This window comes from Pyrus communis, chromosome 4 (genome assembly GCF_041283825.1).
Source record: "Pyrus communis isolate YQ-2024b chromosome 4, ASM4128382v1, whole genome shotgun sequence".
NCBI lineage: Eukaryota > Viridiplantae > Streptophyta > Magnoliopsida > Rosales > Rosaceae > Pyrus > Pyrus communis.
In genome coordinates, this window is record NC_142568.1 from 6,725,479 (window position 1) to 6,735,744 (window position 10,266).

General features: G+C 37.6%; 1 pseudogene; it reads right to left on the bottom strand.

Moving 5' to 3' along the window:
* Positions 1-5,729: 5,729 nt before the first annotated feature.
* Positions 5,730-8,072, bottom strand: LOC137721889 (subtilisin-like protease 3 pseudogene; annotated as a pseudogene).
* Positions 8,073-10,266: the final 2,194 nt, after the last annotated feature.

Consider the following 10,266-nt stretch of genomic DNA (forward strand, 5'->3'; position numbering starts at 1 on the left):
AGAGTTCATAAATGAACTTTCCCATCCAAACAACAATGTTGTAAGCTTCTATATGGCAATATATTTTGCATGATGGAACACACTAAAGTCATTACTTTTAATGTTTCCACCCAAATATCTTATTAGTCATAATAAAGAGATATCCAATTATCTCTTCATTCAAAATGAAGAGACATCCAATGTTGGATACGATATTAGATTCATAATCTAATACATTTACACTCTTTGCGTTACTCTAATTCTTCCTCATTCTTGAGGAATATATCCTTTAGTATTTCTTAAATACTTAAGGACTCACTTGACAGTTGCCATGGTTCTGATCCTGGGCTTGCACTGATATCGTCTTGTACCGATCTTGGTACAATTCATATCAATGTTTTTGATACAATATGAAATACATAAATCACCTTTCTGCATGTGCCTAAAGGATTCTATTTACACATTATTTCTTTGGGAGTCAAAGGGTATGTTCCCTTTGAGAAGAGCAACTTCCTAGTCTCACTAGAATTGTTATTCTGATTGAAGTTTATCATCATATGAGAAACTTCCTAGCATCTTTTGTCTATCATTGGGGATTGATATAATCCAATTCTATCCTAAAATCTATCATTATAGATTTTCATCCCATGTATATAGACTATGTCTCCCATATACATTCTATCGTTATATAATGTTTAAAGTCATAACTTTAACGAAGAAGAATTCCTAAAATTAATATATCATATATATGTTCAAATTTAGGAATATGATTAACTCCCACTAATCTTTTGTAAACCTAGTAAACAAAAGATTCATTTACATCTTATGAGGAATCAAACAATTTGATCTTATAGCTCCCACTAGCTCCCTTACCCTGTACATCGACTTCTATTTATCTATATATATCTCTCTTTCTCTGTCTCTCTCACTGACCTATAGCCATCACATCTCTCTGCCTTCGAGACCCTTACACCTTAGTCTTATATTCTTTACTACATATATATATTCTCTCTATGCCTAACAGAGACCCTTACACCTCCGTCTATGCGTAGATACATCCATGGAGAACTCATCCCCAACACCTCGTTATATGATATTCGTCAAGGATGGCTCACACCATTCTTTCATAGAACTACACCCATGGTTAGATTCTCCTTTGTAAAGATATATAGGCAATAAGAATCGAGGCCTTGACCTTAGTCAAGACGCCTCTCCAAGATTCTCACTGGATAGTGCAATGGCTCTTAACAACCAAGCTAATGTCATACACCAAGGAGTTGTGTTGCTCTTTTGTGACAACCGCCCGATGTCAAGCATCCAAATGATCTTGATGAGATCATTCGACATACAAATTTTTTTTTTGCCATGCATCAACTCCATAATAGCAGTTAACATCGAAAAGTCTTCGCAACTAGGGTGTAGTTCTTGCTTGGCACTTTTTAATAATTTTTTATATTTTTCAAATGCTTCACTTTCCATGGTTAGAGGGGCGTTATCTTCCCTTTCCTGATACAAATTTGTCGAGGCGTTTGGAAAAGTGTCATTTAAAATATCCATAATTTGTTCTTTGGATCCATATTAGATTCAATTGTCTCAAGTGATTGGGCCACATGTGAAGATAAAATATGTTCTGATCATTCCGCATGATGATTCCAAGTAGTATAGGTCTCCATCATACCATGTCTTACCTAATGGCCTCGAACATTTTCATATTCCTCAACCATTGAGTTGTTACATTTCCTACACGGATATTGGATTAGATTTGAACCCCGGTTGTGTGTAATGGTCAAATCAATGAACTAATTCACTCCATCCAAGTATTCATCAGCACATCTGTTAGGATTCTTTATTTATTGTTTGTCCATATTGCATGCACACATAAAAAAATCACAACAGTTGGAACAACTTCAACTACGATATGCCACCTTATGCCTTCAGTAGAGATTCTATACCATTCAGAAATAGAGTTATGTGAAGTAATTAACGGCTCCGTTAGATTAGATTTCGACATTGAAAAATTCAGCAACATCTCCCTGTAGTTCTTCAAGTGCACGATATAGATATAAAATACATACCTAGCACTCAAAGAACGCAAAGAGAAGCTACTGAATTTCCCATTATCGAAATCTAATCCATAAACCGCAAACTACGACACGTAACTCTGAATTCCCAAACTATCCAATAAATGGGACAATTCAAGAATTAATTAGACAGCATCCATGCACGAAATCCAGCTAATTCTTAAACGGGAAACTAAGTTTTTATGGAAAAAAAACGTACGAAGTTAAGTACTATTAACTTCGTAACACACAACATTTTTTGTGCATCACATACAAAAATGTTCGCATACAAATAAATTAAATCACGTAAATTTTTAAACAAAAATTAAATAACAAAATTAATAGAAATTAAATTGTTGAAGAAAATATACCTAAATCCAAATTTGTTTTTCACCAGTAATCGTAAAAAAACAATACCTATTAAATTATTTTTGTTAGTTTTCTCTCACAATTAAAAACATAATTTAAAAATTCAAATCGCTTACGGAATATAGTCGGATGGATCGAGGAAATGATATGAGGTGGAGATGGAGGTGGAAGTAGAGGAGATGAAGAGAGGGAGATAGAGGGCAATGAGAGTTGAGGGAGAAAGGAGAGACGTTGTTTGAAATTTGTTTTGCAGTTTCTGCCTCTTGCGTTGTTGGAGAAGGGAAAGGCGAGAAGTGAGAGAGACAGTTTGTGAAGATCTCGTCGCGCAAAACATAGGCCTTAAAAAATTTTGGCGCCAATCATTCGCTTCCCGTGTTTGAATTGCTCTATGCAATTATCGTGGTGGTTAGTCCCCTTGCACGACGAAGGAACCTTCGTCGCTTAATATATTGTTTTTTTTTTTCAATTACTTCTTTTCACTAATTTAAAGAAAACATTAAAGAAATACTTTAAAATACCATCCACAAACACATAATAACGAAATACTTCAAAATATCGTCCGCAATTGCATACTTTAAAAAATATATATAAATATTCGTCCATAAAAATAAAATATCACATCTATTGCAGTGGTATGTTAGGAATTTTGGTCTAACTCTACACATTGCTCGACGTCATACTTCCACTCCCGAAAATACCCCTTGCACATATTGTTGATGAACTTTATTAGCTTTGGATCGATTTCATCAATAACATAATTACCATGTTATGGAAAAAAAAATTTAATTATTAATCAATCATCCTATTTAACAAAATTAAATATTAATTGACTAATCCGCACTTACTGCTAACTCATCCCACAAATACTTTTTCAACTACACTAACACCAATTTCCAAGACTTCCACTCCGTAGGACAAGTAGTCCTCACTAGTACTTCAACGTCATGCTTCAGCACGGCGTGCACCTCCATCCCATGTACCTTAAACATCATTGCTTACTCTCTTACGTCGGCCATCAATCACCAATCGTGCCTACCCCGAAGTTGTCTTTGTTTTTATTCCTACGAAAAAGATAAATTTCATTATTGAACTACGTAATTAATCCAACAATTATTTTTCTAGCAAAAAATTATAACTCTTAAATCCACAAAAATTTATTATTACCTTTTTGCGATCCTTCGCCCTTGGATCCCATTGATGGAGGAAGGGTGGAATCGACCATCGTTGAAAAATTAAAACAAAAATTGGGATACAAGGGATTCGGGAAGGACAAAAATGGGGAGGGGAACCTTAAGAATTTTGAGAAACCATTGTGTGGAAAAGGGAGACAGAATCTGTGCTTTTAAAGACTCCTGGGGCCTTTGTCATGCAAAGTTCGTAAAAATTACTACGCGTTAAAAGCCTGACCGTCTATTTCAGAAAAGGGTTAGCATTCATCGCGCAACGTGAACAATAAATGTTGCACCTTAAATTCCCACCAACAATTGCAACATCACTTGGCAACGAATACCTTGTTTCGTCATGCAAATGTGTCTTAAGTGACGAAATATTCGTTGCCCAAATACTTGTGTGACGAAACATTAAGTATTTATTTTCGACGAAACATTAAGTATTTATTTTCTTTCTTCTAAAAAATAGATTCTCAAAATATTAGAATTGGTAAGGTCATCAAATTTTGCAGTTAACTACCGTTTCCAAGTAACACAGATTCGCAAAATCTATGCTACTTGAGGAAGCTAGTTAACTACAAAGTATGGTGACCTGTCAATAATAGTACTTTGAAAGTCATTTTTTAGACAAAAGAAAATAAATACTTAATGTCCATATTAAATTATTAATAGAAATTAAATAATTATTTAATGGTATTATCCACAAATACATAATTATAAAACTAATTTATTCGTCCATAACATCGGAAAAAATACTACTCTGCTGGTGGTGCTTCTCCATAGTGGGCTACGCCATACTTCCACTGGCATTAACGTCTCTTGAATATATCATCCACAAAACTCATCAGGTTCGGTTCTGTTTCATCAATAATATACAACTCCTTTTATCAAATAAACTAATTAAAAATTAAACATCATAATATATTATATTACAAAAATAATTACTAATATATTAACTCCCACTTACTGCTAAGTCATCCAACATAGACTTCTTCAAATCCTTCGATACCTTCTTCCAAGACGCCCACTCGGCTGTAAGACATTTGTTCCACAATGCATACCCAATCTCGTGCGCAAGTTCAGCATGTGACTTCTCTCAAATTTGCTGAAATCATTCACATTGATTCCCTTGCGCTCGTCATTATTTCCTTTTCTGACACTTTTAGGTGTAACCCTTGCCTTCTTTTTCCCAACTCCTTCTCCCTCACACCCTTTACTCGGACCACTGGCGGAATCGGCCATCGATACAAGGAGTTTGTGGCAAAAGAAAAAAAAAAAGGGAAATAGAGGATTTTGGGAAAACAAAGTGAGTAAAAGAGGGAGATAACCTGTTAATGCAAACGCAGCAATAATTACATCGGTCGAAAAGTTTATTTGCCATTTTCAAAGCACTTTGTGAGATGAAATGTTCATCGGGCAAGATGATGAACACTATGTCACACAAAGGTTGCAGTAATCACATTGCCAGAAACGTTCAAATTGTCATTTTAGATCCCCTTGCATGACGAGATGTCCTCGCACAAGATTGTAGCGGGAAAATCTTCTTCTCGTGAGTTGCTGGGCCAAAAACTCACCTTACCCACCTTTTTTCTTCCTCTTTGTGCGATGAAAGTTTGTCTTCTCTGTGCAAAGTTGCCTTGTGCGACGCAAGTATTTGTCGCATAGGTTTTTTTACTTTTGTTTTAAGCTATTTTTGCGGGATCGTTAGTTAAATTTGTCGCGCTAGTGTTAATTGCCCAAAGATATTTGCTTTGTCGCCCGAAAATTTGTCGTGCAAATAATTTTTTCTACTAGTGTATGTAATGAAAGGTTTAGGTTGATGGCACAATTCGAGGATTTATCTTGTCGGTTTAATCCACGTAGTTTTAATCAGGTGGCTCTTGCCATTGCTAAATTTGGTCGTCTTGTGATAAATTTATAATTTGGATGGAGAAGGGAGGAAAGCAGTTGTCTCTCCCCATCTTTGAATAAATGTTCTTTAAGTTTATTTTCAACGAAAATCTTCATGTGCACTTTTATTGGCTTCTCTAGGCCCAATTTCCTTTTTATACAAGGTAGGGAATCGAACAGTTGACATTCTCTATCTTGACTCGTTACAACAAACTCCTTTTATTAATCCCAACTGCTCTAGAGGACTAAATTTTGATTTTATTTAAGAGTCAAAGAGCACAGCTATAGGGGTAGTAACATTATGCATATCGGAAAACCATCTCAAGTATCCCTGACCAAATGGTACACCATCCTTCCCTGCGCCGTCCTGTGCATTAAACTCGACATGGTATGTAATCTCCTGGTTAACCTCTGTGAATGTAAGCACCTGAGGATTCACACTCATGCCCATTTCATGTGGTACTAAAAGCTCCAAATTGTAGGTTGAAGTAGCTGGCCCGACATTCCTCACAGTCCTTGTATAATACTGAGTCCGAGTCTGATTGGGGCCTATTGTAATAGCAAATGAAGGATAATTGAGCTGTGCTTCTGGAATGGCTCCAACTTGGGAGCATTGCACTGCTTGTTGGGTGATGATCTTTATCGCTGTGTCATTGTAATTCAAACCACACAAGTAAGGAATGTAATCCTCTGGTTTTAAGTCGAAGATGAGCCCCGGGTCATTCGCCTTTGAAGGGTTAACATGGCCTGCACCAATTGCAAAGACGTCGGCGGGTTTAAGGCCACTTTCATCCACGATGGGTGAGCCTAGGAGGTTTAATACATCAGCGGTAGTCATGATAGCTGATTTAATAGCAGCTGGTGACCAGTCAGGGTGGGTGCTCTTGAGCAAGGCGGCAATGCCACTTAGGTGAGGACAGGCCATTGAGGTACCCGAAATGATGTTAAATAATGCCTTGGGATTCGGATGTGTGACATTGTCCACATTATAAGGCCATGCTGCTAGGATGCTAACACCGGGTCCAATGACATCAGGTTTCAAAATTCCGGGGCTTGCAATGTTTGGTCCTCTTGATGAAAAGGAAGCAACTTTGGGAGCAAGCGCATCTCCGATGACAGTGCCGTTGAACAAGATTGTACCTTTAGGTGTTGAGGTTGAACTTATATACAATTTAATTTGCAACCCTGCAGCGTAACTGACATGTGTTGCTGGTAGCACGTGAGCTTCAGCCAAGGTGCTAAATCCATCAATCTCTTTGTTCATGAGAATCATGGCTGCACCACCAGCTCTTTTCACTTCTTCCCCCTTGGCAATATTTGTTACTCCTCCACCTGTCTCACACAACACTATTTTCCCTTCAACATTTTCGAGAGACCCTGCCTTGCAAAAAGATGATTGGTTGCCAAATGAGCCTGCATCAACGAGAGGTAACAAAACTGTTGAATCAAAATCTTCAGGCTGGGACAAAGATTTTCCGTCAAAATGGTACTGTTTTTCGTCTCCAATCTGCAATCCAGATGTTAATATTCTGTCGGTGGTGCTTGCTCCAACTGTGAGAATCCATGGCGCCTCATTTGATAAGGTGCGATTCCAAGGACCCGAATTTCCACCTGCGCAGCTGAAAAAAATTCCCTTTTGAATTGCTGCAAATGCACCAATTGCAATTACATCATCATAGAAAGGAAGTGAGGGGCCACCAAGTGAGAGGGAAAGCACGTCAACTCCATCATCAATAGCAACGTCCAGAGCAGCAAAAATGTCAGCATCGGCACAACCAAAGCCTTCGCAGACTTTGTACATTGCCAAGTGAGCATATGGTGCCATGCCAGCAGCTGTGCCATTGGCCTGCCCATACACGCTTGCACCTTCCACGAACCTTCCGGCAGCTGTGCTAGATGTGTGGCTTCCATGACCAGCTATGTCAAATGGAAATCTTCGTTCTGGTTGGCCTTTGCCTACGCCTATGAAATTTCTTGCACCAATAAGCTTGTTATTGCACAATGTCTCATTGAACTCGCACTTGCCCTTCCATTTTGCTGGAGGAGGGGGCATTCCTTCGTCATTAAACGAGGGATGATCTGGTACAATCCCGGTATCTAAAAGTCCAATTATTACACCTTTACCGTAAGTTGCTGCTTCCCAAAGTCCAGACCCTTGGTGCAACCCCAAGAAGTCAGGAGTATGAGTAGTCTGCAACGGCAGAATTCTTTGTGGACGAGCTGAGACAAACCCTTCTTTTGTTACCATTTCTCTCACTTCCTCGGGTGTCAGTTTTGCAGCAAAACCTGTTGCTATGTTGCGGTATGAATGAACCATTCGCTGGTTCATCTGTTGGTTTGAGCTTGCAATACTTTCAGGCAAGAATGACTGGTACCAACTCTCTAAATCTTCATTCGATTGCGGAGAAAATTTCTGAGAGACCGGCTTTTCAACCCAAACTATATAAGTTTGCATGCTGTTTTTTTCATCATTTGTCACATCAGCTAGCTGTTCCAGCACCACTTCTTCATAGTCTGCTACTGCTAGTGATGCAAAAAACATAGAAGTTAAACCAAGAAGATAAAAAGCATGCAAGATTATTTGTGCACCCTTTTTGTTCTCCATCTTTACTTTGTGTCAAGAAGAACTTGGAAGTGTAACTTGTTGGTGTTACTCTTCCATTTGAAACACCTATATATAGTAAACAGCGAGAGCGGTTGATGGATTTTGAGGGAACAGGCCGGTATTCTTGCACCGAAGATGACGATTGTCCGAGGTATAGTTGTCAAGGGTGTTATTCGTTGCGACTTGGTAATTTTCGCCTTCTTGTAGCAGACCAGCGATGAACTTTATGTGATAATAGAATAAGAATAATAGTCTCGAGTTTTGAGAAGCACTTGTATTTTATTGTAGTGTGATGCCAACTGGTTTCTCATTCTTGTTTAAACCTGAATAATATCAATTCAACAACATTAGAAAAAATATTAATAGTACGCAATAGCAAAACTCGGAAGGTAAAAGTCGTTGTTGATTCATCTTCTTCATGGTAGAAGTTGTTACGCGTAGAAACAAATTATAAGACTATACTATGGAGAGAGAAAGTTTTTGATTTATTTCATAGAAAAATGAAGGGTAAATTACACAAAACTACCTCAACTATGAGTTGCACCACAATTTCATACTTTATGTTTTAAACATTGCAATGTCATACCTTAACTTATGAATTCGTTGCAATGTCATACCTCCGTTAGTGATTCTGTCAAATTGGCCGTTAAGTGATGATTTGGCAAATGGAGGGCCCATATATTTGCTAACATGGCAATCCACTTGTGCCAGGCATTAAAAAAATTATAAAATATATCATTTAAAATAATAAAATTTAAATGATAAAATAAAGAGAAAATTAGAATTAGATGCCTCATTTTAGACTTTTGTACACTAAACATTTATGATTTTTGAGTTTTTTATTAAGTTTTTGAAACATTTGATTAAGATACTCAGACTTGAACTACTTCAGATTAATTGAAATTAATTTACATTTAAATATCTGCTAGATATTTTAAATAATTTCAACTATATTTAAGTCTAAAAATTTAAACTTTTCACATCTAAATGTACACAGACGTCAAATGAAAACGTACCAACATTAAATGAAAACGTACCAACATCAAACGAAAACGTACCAACCCCGAATGAAAACATACCCAATTATAAACTATATTAAAATGAATATTCATCTTTTTGGAATGTTTAAAAATATGTTTGATTCATGCACAATTGACACACCCCAATCCAAAATTTGGGGCGTGCTGGCCGTCACGTGAGGGTGACGTAGCCAAGTGCATAATGTGGAAGTAAAGGAATGAAAATACAAGGAAATAAAGTCAACAAAATAATTTACAATAAAAAAATCAGTGAGTGCTAGTGACAAACACAGAAGGAAAAATGCAAAGTAGAAGTTCAAGTATCCTAGGTGCAGTCCAGAATAAACAAACACTACACCAATGATAACTAGAAAATCCTACATGGAGGGTGCCCTGTCAGAAATGCCTCGATGCCTCGTTCGTCACCCACGTCCTTGCTACCTAAAACCTGGAGGGGCATAAAACAGAAAACGTGAGTGGGCAATAACAAAGTTTGTTTTTCAAACCATTTCAATATCAAGTAATAACCCTTCTCTGTAAAACCCGTATACTTTCCAGGAAATATTATATGTACTCGTATCTCAAATCATGCTAAAAACAATAAAGCTCAAATATGCCATGCCAGAAATATGCCGTTTCAGAATATCCAAACAAATAGTATAAGCATCAAGCAGGTGAGATAAAACAAATCATAATATGTCGATAATATCAGTACGTCAACGGGAGTCACCTAAAGTGACCTGTACAGCTGAATCTATAGCTCTTCAACCACTATCCTGCATACGAGTCAGAACCACCTATAGTGGTCTGTACGACAGGCTGGTGTATCTAATTACGCTCAGTGCTACGATCACGTGAAGGCTGTGCGATGTATCGCAAGTCACTTACGAGTCGGAACCACCTATAATGCTCTGTACAACAGGCTGGCACCTGCCTTGGATCCAAGGTGAATGTACGGTGTGGAAGGTGAACGATCACGTGAAGGCTAGGCCATACTCTGGCGGAGCACAATCACTAAGGTGCAGGAATATAAGCTATAACTTAATCTCATCAACACCACATCTATCACTAACAAGATACTCACCTGACTTACCTGAGCGTCCGTGGCACCAAAGCATAACCAACACAATCACAATAATAATAATATCGACGATATTCGACATGGCATTTCAATT